At 28.2% G+C, this 16,657-nt stretch overlaps 1 protein-coding gene and 1 long non-coding RNA gene across 5 annotated transcripts in view; one reads left to right on the top strand and one right to left on the bottom strand.

Annotated features, from left to right (window-relative positions):
• Positions 1 to 16,657, bottom strand: part of LOC139426203 (uncharacterized) — a 355,230-nt gene that overhangs the window by 140,461 nt on the left and 198,112 nt on the right. The gene's annotated exons all lie outside the window — the stretch shown is intronic.
• The window catches only part of LOC107449509 (paired box protein Pax-6), a 198,361-nt gene continuing 190,286 nt past the window's right edge, over positions 8,583 to 16,657 (top strand). Inside the window, exon 1 of one of the 3 annotated variants that reach the window (XM_087152983.1) lies at positions 8,583 to 8,875. The gene's annotated coding sequence lies outside the window, so the exon portion shown is untranslated. The remainder of the gene's footprint in view (positions 8,876 to 16,657) is intronic. The other 2 variants (XM_087152986.1, XM_087152985.1) reach the window with 2 other exon arrangements.

Below are 16,657 nucleotides of genomic sequence, written 5' to 3'. Positions count from 1 at the left end.
CTGAGGCACCACGTCTCATTATATTCTAAAATATTTACCAAATTTTATGAAAAACTTTTTTTTTTGATGCAACACGTGAACCGGTGATCGGAGAGTGGTATGTTTATGCATATGAGATTTATATATATGAAAGGTGCACCAAATTTGGTGCAGATCGGCTCAGAATTGAGGATTTGCATAAGATACATACATGCATACATATAAACATTCTGCTTTATTTATATGGTTTTTAAATTTTGCATTATTCTAAATTATTACAATTAATTATTTGTATAAATTGTTTAAAATACAGACATTTCATGAATCCGCACCCCCAAAAAACGTCAAAAAAAAAAAAAAAAAAAAAAAAAAAAAAGAAGAAGAAGAAGAAAGAAACGTTTTAAACCAGATATTCAAAATTCATCTAACGAATTTGAATCCAGTATTTGAAATTCATCAGAAAAAAAAAATGGTTTAAATCAGAGATTCGAAATCATTAAAAAATGGTTTGAATCTGACGCACTAAATTTATCAAGAAATGGTTTAAATCTGATATTCAAAATTCATCAAACGGTTTAAATCTAGCATTCGAAGCTCACCAGAAAAAAAATAGTTCAAATCAGACATTCGAAATTATTAAAAAAAAATTGTTTAAATCAGTTAGTCGAAATTCATCAAATGGTTTATATCCAGCATTCGAAATTCATCAGGAAAAAATGGTTTATATCGGACATGCTAAATTCATCAAAATAATGATAATAATAATATATATAAATAAAAACAGTTTAAATCAGATGCTTAAAATTCATCAAACGGTTTAAGTCCAACATTCGAAATTCATCAGTCAAAACGTTTTAAATCAGACATTCGAAATAATTAACGAACGATTTAAATCAAACATACTAAATTTATCATGAAACGGTAAAAAAAAAAAAAAAAAAAAAAAAAAAAAAAAAAAAAAAAAAAGACAATAAATTAAATTCTATGTTCCAAATCTTTTCTACCCGAATTCTTTACGTATTATTAAGCTCCATTCTCTTAACGCCTTTACAGGCATATCCCTTTCTTTGTTCGATAAAAATAAACATATCAATCTTTCGAATACAAAGAGGAAGTTATTAAATCTTCGCATCGTTTGTAAATTTACATCAAAATAATTAAGAAAAAGGTTGCAATGGAGGGCATCGCACTGTATCAGATACGTTTCGATGAAATCATACAATTAGTAACAGACTGTCCACCAATGAAAAGTCACCTATCCAAGAATTAGAATTTAGTAGCCTATCATTTATAGATGTGACACCTTTATTTGTGGTATTTATAGTAATAATGAGTCTCGATTTTATCTTAGAGCTAAAGAGATGCCAAAAAAAAGGAAAGCTAGAACAAAATATTGTCCTTAAATGAAATTTGTTGTTGATCATAAATGATATGCAAAGAGTTTAAGTTGCAGATATTTTTATTTGCATTATTACAAATCGTCGTTGAGTTTTTAAATCTGGACTGAGATTGAAAAGCGTGTTTACAAAAATGGACATAGCTTTTAAATCCGTTTTTGAAACTTCCTTCAAGAGTATTTGTTCTTTTTTTATGTAACAAACTAATGAAACCAAATAAATGTGTCATGTGAAATTGCCCATTTGATAAAATTCGTCCAAGACCTTAAAAGTCAACGGTTATTTTTACAAAGTTGCCCGAATTTTTGATAGTGGTAGTAAATTTGCGTTGTTGGACTTCGGAGTTTTGAAGTTTACTTTATCGTTTAGAGTTCTGAATACGAAGTCGTCGTCTGAAAAGTTACATTTGTGGTGTAACATAGCTATCAAGACCCCAGAGTTCAGGACTTTGCCCGATAATGATTTTATTTTACAACCGGCGTTGAACAGCCGAACCAATTTTTGAGTTTACGACTACCAAAGTTCAACTCCACAGCCTTCTACTTTTGAACCCAATCCAGAAAACAAGGGAAGTCCTGGATCAAGTATTGGGAGAAATGTGATTTCGTGGAGGATTTTTTGATGGAACTAACTCGCATTTGCGTTTCATGGAGAGTAAAAGTACAAAAACCTCCCACAGTTAGCCTGACTGCAAATGGACTCTAAGACATCATCTGTCAACCACTGAGGATATTTTTCGCCAGCACTATGGTCGATGCAAGCGGAATTCGTATCAACCAGCCATCCCTGGGATTCAAACCCGGTTCACCACCTTGGAAAGCGAACGCTCAGTTCCCTAAGCTACCACGGCTGCATCCGTTAATAATTATGCTTAGTATTTAAATAAGTAAGGAAAAGCTAGCGTGAATTTTCTCGTTTAGTTGTTAAATTTGGGTTGAAAGTTCAAAATGCTCAATTTCTGCTGCCATTCGAAATTCGTAAACACGCATTTCGAAATGTGCCAATTCTTAAGTGCACATTTTGAACAATGTTTATTTTTGTAAACAGGCATTTTGAACTGTTTCCAAATTTAAAATCTCTCCGAGGAAATACTACTAAACCTCTAACACGGAACTGCACTTCAGAGCATAACAATTAATATAATTTCCATTAAAAAAAATAATAATGGCTACTTTGAATAAATTCTCACCCAATGAAGACTCCCTCTTAATGGTTTGAGGGGAACCTCAGATTTTTTAACATATTAATGCCGGCCATATTTTAAATTACAAAATCAGACATAAAAACGTACTTTCTCGGAAGAAACATACATTTTTTCTCTCCATTGATTCGGAATTCTGTATCCCAAAATATATGGGGTAGCCGGCAATCTGTGAATTATGGTCTTAATAGTTTGGTCAGGAGAATGTTAAAAAGTTCGTCTCGAGAACTATCTCGTATCGAGAACTATCGCGTATATCTCGAGAACTTTGCACACAATAATAAAATTCGTTTATCCAAGGATAATTCAATGAAAAAAATTACATTTCAGCAGACGTTCATTGCTTTTTATTATTTTATTTAATACTATTCGAAATAATTTTTAATTGTAAGGTATACAATTTTTCGAATTGTTTTAAAATTACTAATTTCATATGGCAAAATACAAAGTTTGAACGAAATCTGCTTAATAGTTACTGAGAAATTGAAATTTAAACCTACGACTTTTTAAAATTGAATTTGTCAGGAACTATTAAATTGATTTCGCTCAAATTTTATACTTTGCCATGAAAAATTTACGTTAGAATGATGTAAAAAACCGTGTAGCAGAAAATTCAAAATTTTTCGAATATAATTAAATAAAGCACTAAAAATTACTAAAATACACTAATTAATTTTGCATATTTGAGATTAAACCATTAAAAACGTTTTTTTTTTTTTTTTTTTTTTTTTTTTTTTACGCACTGTATACATCTGGCTCTGGTGTAAATCATTAGAAATCTGACAATTTACAAAACAAAAAAGCTCCTCAATGTCATCTTATAAAATATTAAACTAACTTAAAAACATTTTTAAAAAATTCTAATACTATGGTTCTGCACATAAAACGTTTTAAAAAAAATATCGGCGTAACTTATAAAAATCGAGTTGCTATAGTCTTAATAATTCTCCAGATACATTATGTTCATTTCATATAAAATTGATCCCAAAATATGTTGAAAGTTTCTTATAAATTTAAAAAAAAAAAAGTAAAAGAAAAAGAAAAAAAAACAGATTAAAAGATACCAGTATTTGGATAATAATAAGATCAAATAAACCATCATCTTTTTATTTGCCTTCTGTAAACATTTTATAAGAAATTACTGCAACACGTTTTAAGATACACTTTACATGAAATGAACACACTAGAGAATTACTGATGCAATAAATATATCAACTATATTCTTATAAGCTAAACCCGATATTTCATTTCTTACTTTCATCTTTTGAAACCATAGAAAAATTGTTTCTGTAAAAAAAATATTTTCAAATTATTCGATTAAAAAAAAATTTAATCGTTTTAGGATTTATCGAGTCGTTAAAAAAATGCGTTTTATTTTTACTCAGTATTTTCTTATCTTTGTTACTATGGTATATCGACAATAAATCTCAATTTAAAATCACATTTTTATATTGCATAGAACTTGAGAGAAAGACTTTTTATAAATCTACTATCTTCTCTGTTATTAACGATATGGTTGCATTAATGATATATTAATCATTGGTTATATTAATGATATGGCTATTTTTTGCGATTTCTTCCTAAACGAATAATTATGTTTACGCTATTAATTTTGATTTTTAGTACATGACTTTTTTTTATTAATTTAGGTACGGTTGATTTTAAATGATTTAATTCTCTTAAAGCATGTTTTAAATCCACTACTATAAGCCAAATAAAAACGTGTTTTAAGATAATTTTGGTAATACATAGTAATTTAGTAACGTAGACCTGACTGGCAATTACGATTACTGAGTGTATAAAAAGCAATAAATGCCCGATCAGAATCGTCTGCAGTTTGATTTATAGTAATTACTAATTTTTAAACCAATGACAAAATTTTATTTTTTAATCTTCTCTCTTGAAAGGGCAAACTGAAATTTTTAAACTATTTGTCGGATCAAGGACTAAAATTGCTCCTAGTGGTTGATGTGCAAATTTCAGAATCCTTCAGATATGGTTTCGGAGCCATAAGAGATTCGTTATAGCGTTCCGACTACCAAGTATCCACGAACAAAAATACCAAGAATCCACGGAAAAACATTGAAAAATATTACCAAATTGTCAAAATCTAAAAAAAGTCTCCTATGGTAAAGTACTAAGACATGAGACATGCTTTTGTTCAAGTTAAATCATATTATTGTGTAATCAAGCTTAAGAAAAATTATTTTGTAAAATAGCATTGCTCAACTGGCACCGTATAACGAAGACAGCGAATTTGAATGGTGTAAATAGTCTACCCATTCCCTCTCAGAAACAAAACTCTCACTTTTGAGGATTCAGCAATCCTTGAGCAGTATTTCATTAATTTTGAGTATACATTTAGTTAGTGTTTTTATCATTCTAAATTACAGTGTAAAAAATGTTGGCGCACAGTTGGCACCACTTTCGATATTGAAGTAAACTAAATACATTTTTAAGTTCAGAACTGTAGTTATCATTCAAAAACTTATATAAAATTGGCACGCTTTAGACATCGTATGCAGTTTGTTTACATTTGAACATATTGTAAAAAATTTGATGTATAGTTGCAACCATTTTCGTTGACAAAATAACATTTGTTTGAAAGAATTTGTCTGAATAACATTTATTTTAATGTCTGAATAACATCATTGTCTGAATAACATCAATTAAATTTATTTTAATGAGTATGGAATGTGTGTTGCCAATAAATAAACAAGCAAGAAATGAAAAAATTAACAAAGCTATACTAGTGAAAAAAAATGGATAAGAAATGCGACTATATGCATTGTGAGACATTTTAGCTTATCTCAACACCAAATCTATACACCAACATTTTTTATTGTTGGTTCTACGCCACGATGCTGTGAAGTAGTTGCAACCATTTCCGGTGTTAAGATACACTACATTTTCTTATTGTGTAAAAACGCTAAATAAAAAACAGACCACCCTAAATAACTTTTGCTCTAATGGTCGGATCTTCAAGTTCCATGACTCAATCTTTATGATTCCAGGGAGTGACCTCAAATATGTTAATTTATAAGTGTAGACGGTATATTATACTATGAGAGATGGTATCATGCGAAATCAGACACAGAACCATACTTTTTGTGAATAAACATAACCTTTTTCGTATCAGGGTCGTTTCACCGAATCCCTCTGATTCCCCGTTCTTATGGGTGTGGTGTATGTATGAAGTTTCAGATTTCTGACCCACAAAATTATAAGGGATAGCCTCATTCTGGGAAATATGTTCCTAATAGTTTGGTCAGTAGAGATGTCTAAAGTTTGGATCCCTTAATGTTAATTTCACTTTTTGTTCATTTGAAAAAGACATATTTATAAAATTCAACTTCTCAGGAACTATTCGACCCATTTAATTAGTACATAATATAACAATGGGTTTCTTAAAATATCATTTAGACAAAATATAATTTAATACAAGTTTATTAAATACTTATCACGAGTCATTCTTTACAATAAAAATTGTATTACATGCAAACTTTATTACAAGAAGAAATAATATGAACAGGGCTGCAATTATAATATTTTAAATTATATATTAGGGAACGGCTACATTTCTCTCCCAATTACTGAAAACAGAAAATAATGCATATTTTTTTCTAAACTGGACTCGTCTGCAACTAAAATATTCTGTGTAATATTATTTATTCAAAGTTTTGTCCTTAAATCTGCTTTTCTTAATTCAAATTGTACTAAGAAATACTAGACTTTAGAAAACTTACTAAGAGAGAACTTTGTAATTGGCTTGAATACAGCATGTTGCTTAAATTTATGCTAGCACTTGCATATTGGTTAATACTTTATATTTTTTGTTGGTTGAATTAAAAAAAAATTATAATAATAATAATTCAAAATCTAAAAAATACTAGTTAGTCCAGTTCTGAAAAGAGCATATTTAATTGCCTATCAAAAGTTGTTTTAAGTCATTAACATCATCTTTATGACTTTTATCGAGCATGAAGAACGTCATAGTATATTTCTCTTTCAAATTTAAGCTCTAAATTAAATAAAATTGTAAATTTTCTTCTCATTGCTTCACATAGGTGTTTGTATTTAAATGATGTCTGTGCTTATGCTAGACTCCTGTAAATTATTCATAATCCTATTTTAAATTTTAGAGAAGCTATAAAGAGTCGAAAGATTTGTTTATTTATACTTTCTCGATGAAACAAAAACCACTAAGTAAGTTAGAGTTTTCAGTAGATGAGCTAAAATTTAAACAAACATTGATTGCAATTAAACGACACATGCAAATTTAAACAGAGAAATGCCATTTTCTAAGTTATATTTGGGAATAAATACAACTTCTATCAATAATTAAGTCACAATACATGTAGCTACAGATGCAATAACTACGTATTATATTATAAACTAATATTCCAATAGATTAATATTGAAAATGAGGTTAAAAATCATTTTTTAAACTGCATTAGTAAATTTTAAAAATATAACATTTGACTTATTGTAAATTTTTAAACATTATAGTTACCTCAAGCGATAACTATGCATTGGATTCAAAAGAACATTACAATTTATCAATGGTTAACTTTAAATTCAGATAAATATTTTATTTTAAACTATATTTAAGAGAAAATGCAAGTTTCTCCGCCTATATTTTTACAATATAAGCAATATACTTATTAATATTAAACAAATCGAAACTTCAGTTGTCATTGTTTTTCCTTAAAATTACATTTTATTTTCTATTATGCAAACTCAAATTAGAGGGTACTGTTTTGAATAATTATTATTCTATTTAACGTATGGAAAGTCTAATTTAATACTGGTACACAAATTTGCAAAGTAATCAACATAATTTAGTTGCTTATAAAAATAAAAAATTTATTTCTTAATAATTTATTTGATTGAAGAGTTATAGTGCTTAAAAAATTAGATGTTAACTAAATGATTAAAAATCCGAAAAATTAGGTCTGCTGTAATTTAAATTTTAATATGAGCCGTTCAATTAGATCTTAACTTTTTACAAATATTTTTTTAATAATAATTGTTTCTCCTGAAACAAAAACCTTAAAATTAAACTTGATGTGCTCGTTAACGTGAAAAATGAGATACGGAATTGGATCCTAAGTTTTTAAATATATTTTGATAATAATAATTGTTTCTCCTAAAACAAAAACCTAAAAATTCTTGAAATTAAATGTGATTTGTTCGTTAACGTGGAAAATGAGATACGCAATTTGATCCAAATTTTTTAATTATAATTATTTAACAATAATTGTTTCTTCTAAATTAAAAACATTAAAAAAAAAACAACTAAAAATTAAACTTGATTTGTTCGCTAACGTGAGAAATGAGATACGGAGTTAGATCCTAAGTTTTTAAATATATTTAATAATAATTGTTTCTCCTAAACCAAAAACCTGAAAAACCTTAAAATTAAATTTGATTTGTTTGTTAACTTGAAAAATGAGCTACACAATCAGATCCTAAATTTTTAGATATATATTTTTTTAATAACAATTGTTTCGCCAGTTGTTAATTTAAATTTATATTAAATCCTATATTTTTAAAACTCAATCTTGACTATGAATTTCAAGATAAGAATATCAAAAGGACAAAAAAAAAGTGCGAAATCACTCTTCAAACATGCCGATATTAAAATAAAAGAACATTTGAAACCATTTGAAAAACGAACAGAGGCAATCAAACCCTTCTAAAATAAGTTCCATTGTCCCTGTCTCTATTGTCACACATTTAGTCCCACCAATACTGACGCGGGATTGGACAGCTTTTTGTCAAAGTCAATCGATCATGAAAAGATAGGGCGGGTACGAAATAGTGGGGAGGGTGGCAACGTAGCAGCATAATCACACAAACCAGCTTAACTCTTTTCTTTGTTCAGAGAAATTAGCTCCGCCTCTTTATTTCATTGGCCACGGGGATTGCTCTGCTCAGCCAATACTGCTGCGTAGAATTGCATTTGGGCGAGCATGAAGGGCGTGCATTGGCTGAGCAGAGTCAACTGTGAACTTAACAGCGAACTAGGCAGACAAAATCACACAGTGTTGGTGTCTGTGTAGTTGCACATGAGCTTGTCTGGCCTTTGTTGCAGATCGTCAATAGAGGGCGCTCGCTTACCGTCTCTACGCAAGGTGTTGCCAGGTTCACTGAAGGGTAATCTGGTGGCCAAGGATTGAAGTTAATTTCTTTTTTTCTCTCGTCTTTCTCCCTGAACTTGAGCGAGCATCATTTTTGATCAATTGTGATTCAGGAAGAGCAAGTGATAATCCTTTCAGTTTAACTCACTGAGAATGTAAGTTAAAATGTTTTAATGGATTTTAGTCTTATTTTTTTTATTTATTTATTTTACAGAAATGTATCCATATATTTAAACGTGAAACAATTTTCACGAACTTTTTAATTTATTAAGTTGTTTAATTAAAGACATTTTTTTTAATTATTTGATATACTTATAATAATGAACATTTATAATTTGTGACTCAATTAATAAACCTAATATAATAAAATAAGCAAGTTGGACAATTTATTACACTTGTCTTAATAAGTTGGATTTCATATATAAGCATTAATTTGATGTTATAATTTTTTTTTAATTGTTTCGTGAGGTATTATGGATAAAAAAATCGTAAATTAATATAAGGGAAAGAACAAGAATGTCTTTTTAAATTGAAGTAATTATTTGAACAGTCTGAAAAGCTTTTAGCTAAATGGAAAATATTTTATAAGCAAGCTTGTTAATATTTCCATAGATTCTAAGCCCATTTTAATTTTAACAAAGTTCACTAAATATTTCATTTACCATGATGCGAGGCTTATCAATTATTGTCACAATAGTGTACCATACCTAAAAAAAATATTTTGATTGATTAGACTGCAGACGATAATTTAATTTACAAAACTGGCATATAAATGTACTTTCTCTGAGTAAGCGCAAATTTTTTTGCTACGGATTTACATTCTTGACCCTTAAAAAGTGGGGAGGATCTTAAAATATTTAGCCATCTCAAAGAAGTCTTATTTTAAATTTTTTTTTAAAAGATTCGATGATATTCGAACGTTCGATGATATTCGAGCTAAATAAATTTTATATTTTCCCCTTCATCATTCAAAATTGCAGAGCTAAATTGGTGTAAGAATTTGTTTGCCTCAGGTAAATTAAATAATTGAAAATCAGAAATGATTATTAAGAAATTATTTTTTACATGAAATTATTTTTGGACAAATTATGTTTATAATTGGACGGAAAAAGTTTTAAATTCGCTACACTACTTCTCGAGATGTAGCTAAATACATATAAAATGAAATTAGCACTAAGTGGTCCAAACTTTCAACCATGCTCCTGCTGAAACTGACCAGATTTCGACTACCCTCTCCCCCCTCCCCCTATACTTTGAGATTCGATAATCCGATTTAGAAGGGGGAAAAAGTTCGTTTTTGAGTCCGATTTCGTAACTTAAAATATCGTCTGCACTTATAACGCTGGGTTCTCAAACCATTGAGATTGAGTCCTAGAACGTAAAAAAAAATTGATCATAGGCTTGGGTTTCTTTTTCCAAAGCCCTTTCCCTTTTCCCCCATCATACCCTTTTTACTCTTTTGCAATAGTAGCAGTACACTAGAAAAAGGGGGTAAATACAATAAACAGTTTTTAATTTCAATGAACAATAAAAAAAACTTTTTTTTGTAATTACTAACAATTTGATATAATTGAAATTAAAGAAGTAATAAATTAATTTTTTTGTAGAGAAACCGAATATATATTTCTAGACGCAACTTAAATATCTCTTATTATTGCTATTATTTAATAAAAAGAAACTCATTGTGGAAATGAATGATTTAAAAGAGAGGTTAATTAAAGTTAATAAGAGTTAGAGTTAATTAGATGTTAATTAGAGTTATTTGAGAAAAAGTTCATCCTTATTTCACATACTTGGATGGAAGGAGTATATCAATGATTGACGTTTACTGGCCAATTGACCTTGAAACATAATACAATGCAAATTTTCTGTTATTTTAATAAGGTGTTAAACTGAAGCATAGTATCGCGTAACCAAGGTTAAAAAACCCGATAATATTTTTAATCTTAGCTCCATATTAGGGTCGAATACAATAACAACATTCCATTAAGCTCCATATTAGGCTTGAAATACAATAATAACATTCTATTAAGTTCCATATTAAGTTGGTAGCAATTTGGAGCATTGTTACGGTTTAGCATCATTTATAATTTATTATAGAGCATTATGTTCGGGGGCTTTAATATTATTTACATGAAAAAAGTTTAAAAACTATAAAAACATTCTAAGTTAATTATGACGTTGGAGACTAACTAATAATGACATTGATTAAAAAAGATAAAATAGGAAAAGAAAGGAAAAGAAAAAAAGAAGATTTCTTAAGCATGAAAAGAAATTTTTTTACTTGCTTAACTTTATTCTTTTCAAAAATTGAAGCATAATTAGAAAATTATAATAAGGGTATTTCGAAGAGTAATGCTGATTACATACGAAATGTTAATAAGTAAAATAAATAGAAATAAAAGCACCGGCCCTGCTCCCATAAAATTCATCACTGATAAACACTTACACTTTATGATTAAATTAAGATCTTTTGGTAAAAAAAAAAAAAAAATAATTGAAATCATCAAATGCCTAAAAGATCAAAATTTTCGATTTCTGGCAACAATATTTTATACAGAGCAAACATTATTTGATATCTTTGAAAGGTTTGAAAATAATTACTTTTTTGTGCAGATAATCAATAACTTTTTAGGTATTTTCAATTTTATAGCTTTTTAAAATTTATTTTATTTGTTTGGTGTCTTCAAGTATGGTTAGATTTCTTGTTATGTGGTGTGATTTGCTTTTGTTTATTGCCTATATACATACTTTTTTCATGCTTTTTTATAGAAATACTATTAATGACATAATGGCCTGGTATTATGAGTACATAATTTTTGCAAAATTATTATTATTTTTAACAACTTGGAAATATATATTTTTTAAATTTCAACACGGCGGCACATAAATTTAGAGGCCGATTTCTAACTCTAGTGTTAACCGATAGGGGGCGTTGTGTGACACTATGCATTTGTAACCAACATAACTGATTGCCTTCTTCACCATCCATTAAAATATATACTTCAAAAGGCTTTATATACTTTATAATATATACTTAAAATATATACTTTTTGAAATTCAGTCATTCTTACTGTTTATATCTGTTTTTTAGTTTACATAATATTGTTAAATTAAATTATTTGTTTGTTTTAATTTTTTATTGTGTTCTTAATACTATATGCCTTAAATTCAGAGTGTTTGTTTAAATTAATATTTTATAAGTTAAATTTTTAAAAAAAATTATGATTTTATTTAATTAAATTTTATCAAATTTTAAAATTTTATTAAGTCGTGCTAAAAAATTAGAAATAATATAAAATTACAAAAAAAACAACAACTAAATAATAGGTAAAAATATTTTCAAAAGAAGCAAGTAATTTATATTATTTAATAAAAACGTGTCTTAATGCTTCAGAAGTATACTTATAATAATAATAATATAAAACATTGAACAACTTAAATAGAAAAATATTACGTAATAGATTCATAAATTCACAAAGGGTTGTTCGGCAATATTGTCAGAAGAAAATAACCATATATGGGATTCTTTGAAATTTTAACTTTGTTTTTACAAATTCTTATGCTGAAAAAGATATTAGACGTATTTTCACCTCTATTGTTCGTCCTACTGATTCTGGATAAAATATAAAATGCTCTCTACTCTTTGAGGAGATTGTCAATTACTAACATTATACATTCAACTATGGAATAACATTTAAGAAATTAAACAAAGCAAAATAAACCAGAAATGAAGCTTAATTATTTTACAATAATTTCTACAAATAATTAAATTATGATAGTTGCATAAAGTGGAAAACCCTTTAGCAATTGTTCCATAACGTTTTCGATCTGTAGCACTGAGAAAAAAAGTATGGCGAAACTACCAGAATATGGTAATATTTACCACGTTTCTGGCCCTATGGGAGCACCAAAAAGCCGGGTCATTTTTACCGAAGTGCTTTCGTGATAATTTTTAGTAAAATAAACCATAAATATAATTTATTACCATGTAGTAATATGGTAAAGTTTGGTAATTTTAATATGATACCTTAGAACATGGCACACAAATCATTAATACAGTTAAATTTACTTCTCAGTTTTGCATTTTTGCTAAATGTATAGTAATAAGAACTATAATTTCGAAAACCACAACTTCTCGTAAACCGTTACCATACGAACGGAAAAATTACTAAATAAATGGTTTAAATACCGTATATTTTAGATTCATTATCAGAATTTTTTTTTCTTCTTCTTCTTTTTTTTTTTTTTTTTTTTTTTTTTAAACCAGGAATAAATATCATTATAATACGAGTATGGTAATTTTGACTGATTTTTTTTTTGTACCTTTGCGAGTAATGTTATAAATTGTTAGTAAGAATAATAAATAAAACAAACAGTTAACAACTTTTCAATTTTTCACTTAACTATTTTAACATGTTATTTTTCAAAATTTTTCGATGAATTATTGACTAAATAGAAACAAATTAACATTTTTATAATAAGTGCTTAAAAATACTAAATTTGTGAAATTGAAAGTTATGCTACTACTTCACGCATTCCATTGAATTTATTTCATTCACCAGTTATTTTATTACACAAAATTAAATGCATTCACCTGATGTAAATTGCATTCTATTGAATTTATTTCATTCACCAGTTATTTTATTATACCAAAATTAAAAGCATTCACCTGATGTAGATTGCATTCTATTGAATTTATTTCATTCACCCATTATTTTATAACACCAAAATTAAACACATTCACCTATTTTATTGTTTTTTTTCCCTTTTAAATAATAATCTAACTCGTAAAAATAAAATAAAAAAATTTCAGAATAACCTCTATAGTTAGTTTCTAATAATAATTATATTTATTACATGTAATAACCAGTTGTATCGCATTAACCGTAACATCACAACTACGTTAACAGCTTTCTCCATTTCCGTAATCATAATGCAAATACCCAACCATCAATGAATGACATTTTCGATATCATTCTTATTAATGACGGTATTACGTAACTACGTCATTCGTTATTGGTATACGTCATAAAAACGCTGAGATCGTTAAACCCACACAGTTTTGGCGAATCTGGTTACAAAAAATGGGTATTTAATGATTGATTATAGACTGCAGCTAAAGTATACATCAGAATACGCATTACTCGAAGAAAATGTCACAGTTCTTAAAGATAATCGATTGGTAAGTGCAAACATTACATTTCTTCGATATCGTGTTACAATAATATATATTTTAGTAACAGAAAGTATTATTTTTGTTTTCTTTTTAATACGTTAAAGAAAAACTGAAAAAAGAAATCTAGGGAAAGAGGGACGTGAACTCTGTTGGTAGTGGAAGCCGATGTCCACTAAGGGCTGTAGAGCTGGAAAAGAGGAAGAGTTGTGAAAAATAAAATTAAAAAATTACACTTAGAAATTTTTGCGCATGGTGAAATTGCATCATTCATATTTCCAGGGAACCATATTATTATAATTCCTTAACTTAATTACACAATAATAATATAATTTAATAAGAACGGGGCCGTGGTGGCTCAAGGGGTAGAGCTCTCGCCTCCCAATCAGGTGACCCAGGTTCGAACCGTCGAAAAAATTTTTATCCACGGATTCGGATTTTTTATCTGTAAAATATAGGAGGTAACTGCAATCTGGGAAATATGGCCCCATAGTTAGGTCCGGAGAGCGATCCAATGCCTGGACCCCTTAATATTAATTTTACTTTCTGCTTCTTTACTTCCATGTCTCAAGAACTTTTTTAAAAAATTGAAAAATTGTTGCATGCAATTAAAAAGTTCGTTTATCCGAAGACAATTGCATGTAAAAAATTAATTTTAGTAAATATTTATTATTTTTTATTATTTTATTTTATAATAGTCGAAAAAGCTTAAAATTGTAAGGTATACATTTTTTTACGTAATTTTAAAGTATGGGATTTTACATGGAAAAATAATTATTTTAGTTTATAATAGTCAAAAAAATTTAAAATTATAAGGTATACATTTTTTTTAACGTAATTTTAAAGTATGTGATTTCACATGGAAAAATAATTATTTTATTTCATAATAGTCGAAAAATGTTTAAATTGTATGGTATAATTTATTTTTACGTAATTTTAAAGCATGTGCTTCTACATGAAAAAATACAAAATTTGAGCGAAATCAGTTTAATAGTTCTGGAAAAATCGAATTTCAAATATACGACTTCTTTAAAATTAGATATATAGCTAAGTACTCGAGATATGGCAATTTAAGCAACAAGTTAAATTAACATTTAGGGGTCCAAACTTTGGATCGTCCTCCTGACCAAACTATGGGGAACATATTTCTAAGATTGCAGCATTTTGGAGGTTAGAAATCAGAATCGGACGAAAAAAAGATGTATTTATTCAGAGAAAGTGCTTTTCTCTGTCTGATTTCGTAGCTTAAAATATCGTCTGAGCTAATTAATTAGCATATTTGAGGGCACCCCTTCAAAGCAATATGATTGAGTCCTAAAGCGTGAAGTTTCGATCATTGGACCAAGAGTTATTCAGGATAGTACGTTTTTTTTCCCGCCCTGTAAATTTTTTTACACCATTTTGTAACTGCAAGCTGATAAATCTTACAGATTTCGCACAACGAAACAAAATGTACATGCACCGTGAAGTTAAGCACTCGAAATAGTGGCAGGTGTGATTATGCGATATTTTAATATTGATATATAAAATAAATACAGAAAGAAATTTATATTAATTTGAAATAAAAATGCTATAACTACGTGAATAAGGAAATTAAAATAGCTAAAAAATCAGCTCCCCCCCCCCCCTCATTTATCGTTTTAACAAAATTAACAAAAGTCATTTTGCTTTTTACCTTACACTGAATTACATCGAATTGTGCGATTATTACTTAATGATTTTCATTTCATCTATATCACAAGATTCCTTCCTTAAATTAAAACTTAGCAACAAGCATGAGAGACTTCAAACGGAAAAAACTTATTAAATAAGTGGCATATCGCTTATTACAATACATTGAACTACATGATTGTTACTTTTACAGTTTTCACTTTTTACAAGATTCTTTCGTTGAATTAAAACTAATTTAATAAGATGTATTTATTATTGAAATGCTTCTTATTATTTGATTGTTATTTTATGACTTTGGTTTTATCTATACGTACTCGTTGCTAATATTTAACGTGTACTTAACGCCCTCAAATAGACCAAAAAAAAAAAAAAACATGCTACTTTACCGAGACGCATTTTGTTTAATACAGTGCATTTAATTATACAATGGTTCTGGAAAAAGTAAGAAAAAAAAATTCTAACTAAAAAGAAGGACAAATTCTTGGAAATTTTTTGTCGAAAGCAGAATCGATTTTGAGCGAACACACACATGTTTCGCCACCTGTTGACTAATTCCATTTGCCTGATTCATTTTCGACATCAAAATGTCATCGAACGGGTGCTTCACGACGCGCACACGATAACATTCTACATTAATTGGCTGACTTGGCGTATTAGGTAAATTTTTCTTTACTCTATTGTTAAAAGAATGTTCTAAATGTGGATATTATTCAACAGTTTTTCAAAAATAATAACTCATTAAAGCGCTTTAATTGCTCGAGCAATGCCTCTGATTATTGCAGAATTGCTATGACATTGCAAAACAAAAAACATAAACATATTTTTTATTTCAATATAATTTGAAGTGATTTATGCATTTTTTGTTTACTGAACTATGCGTCTGAACGATAGCTAACAATTTCAATCCCGTTTCTTTTTATCTAAGAAAATAATGTATGTTTCGATGACACATTAGAAATTTCGTTGAAATAAAAATTTATTTGCTATTTTAACATATTCAAACAAAACAGCCAAATAATAATAAATATGGTAGTATTCAAACTATTAACTGTGACAAAAACCGCTGATTAATTACTTTCATTTAATACGG

This window comes from Parasteatoda tepidariorum, chromosome 10, assembly GCF_982258835.1.
Source record: "Parasteatoda tepidariorum strain Cologne lab strain chromosome 10, Ptep-v5.0, whole genome shotgun sequence".
NCBI lineage: Eukaryota > Metazoa > Arthropoda > Arachnida > Araneae > Theridiidae > Parasteatoda > Parasteatoda tepidariorum.
The sequence above is the reverse complement of the archived record's forward strand: the minus strand, read 5'-3'. Positions and strand labels throughout refer to the sequence as shown.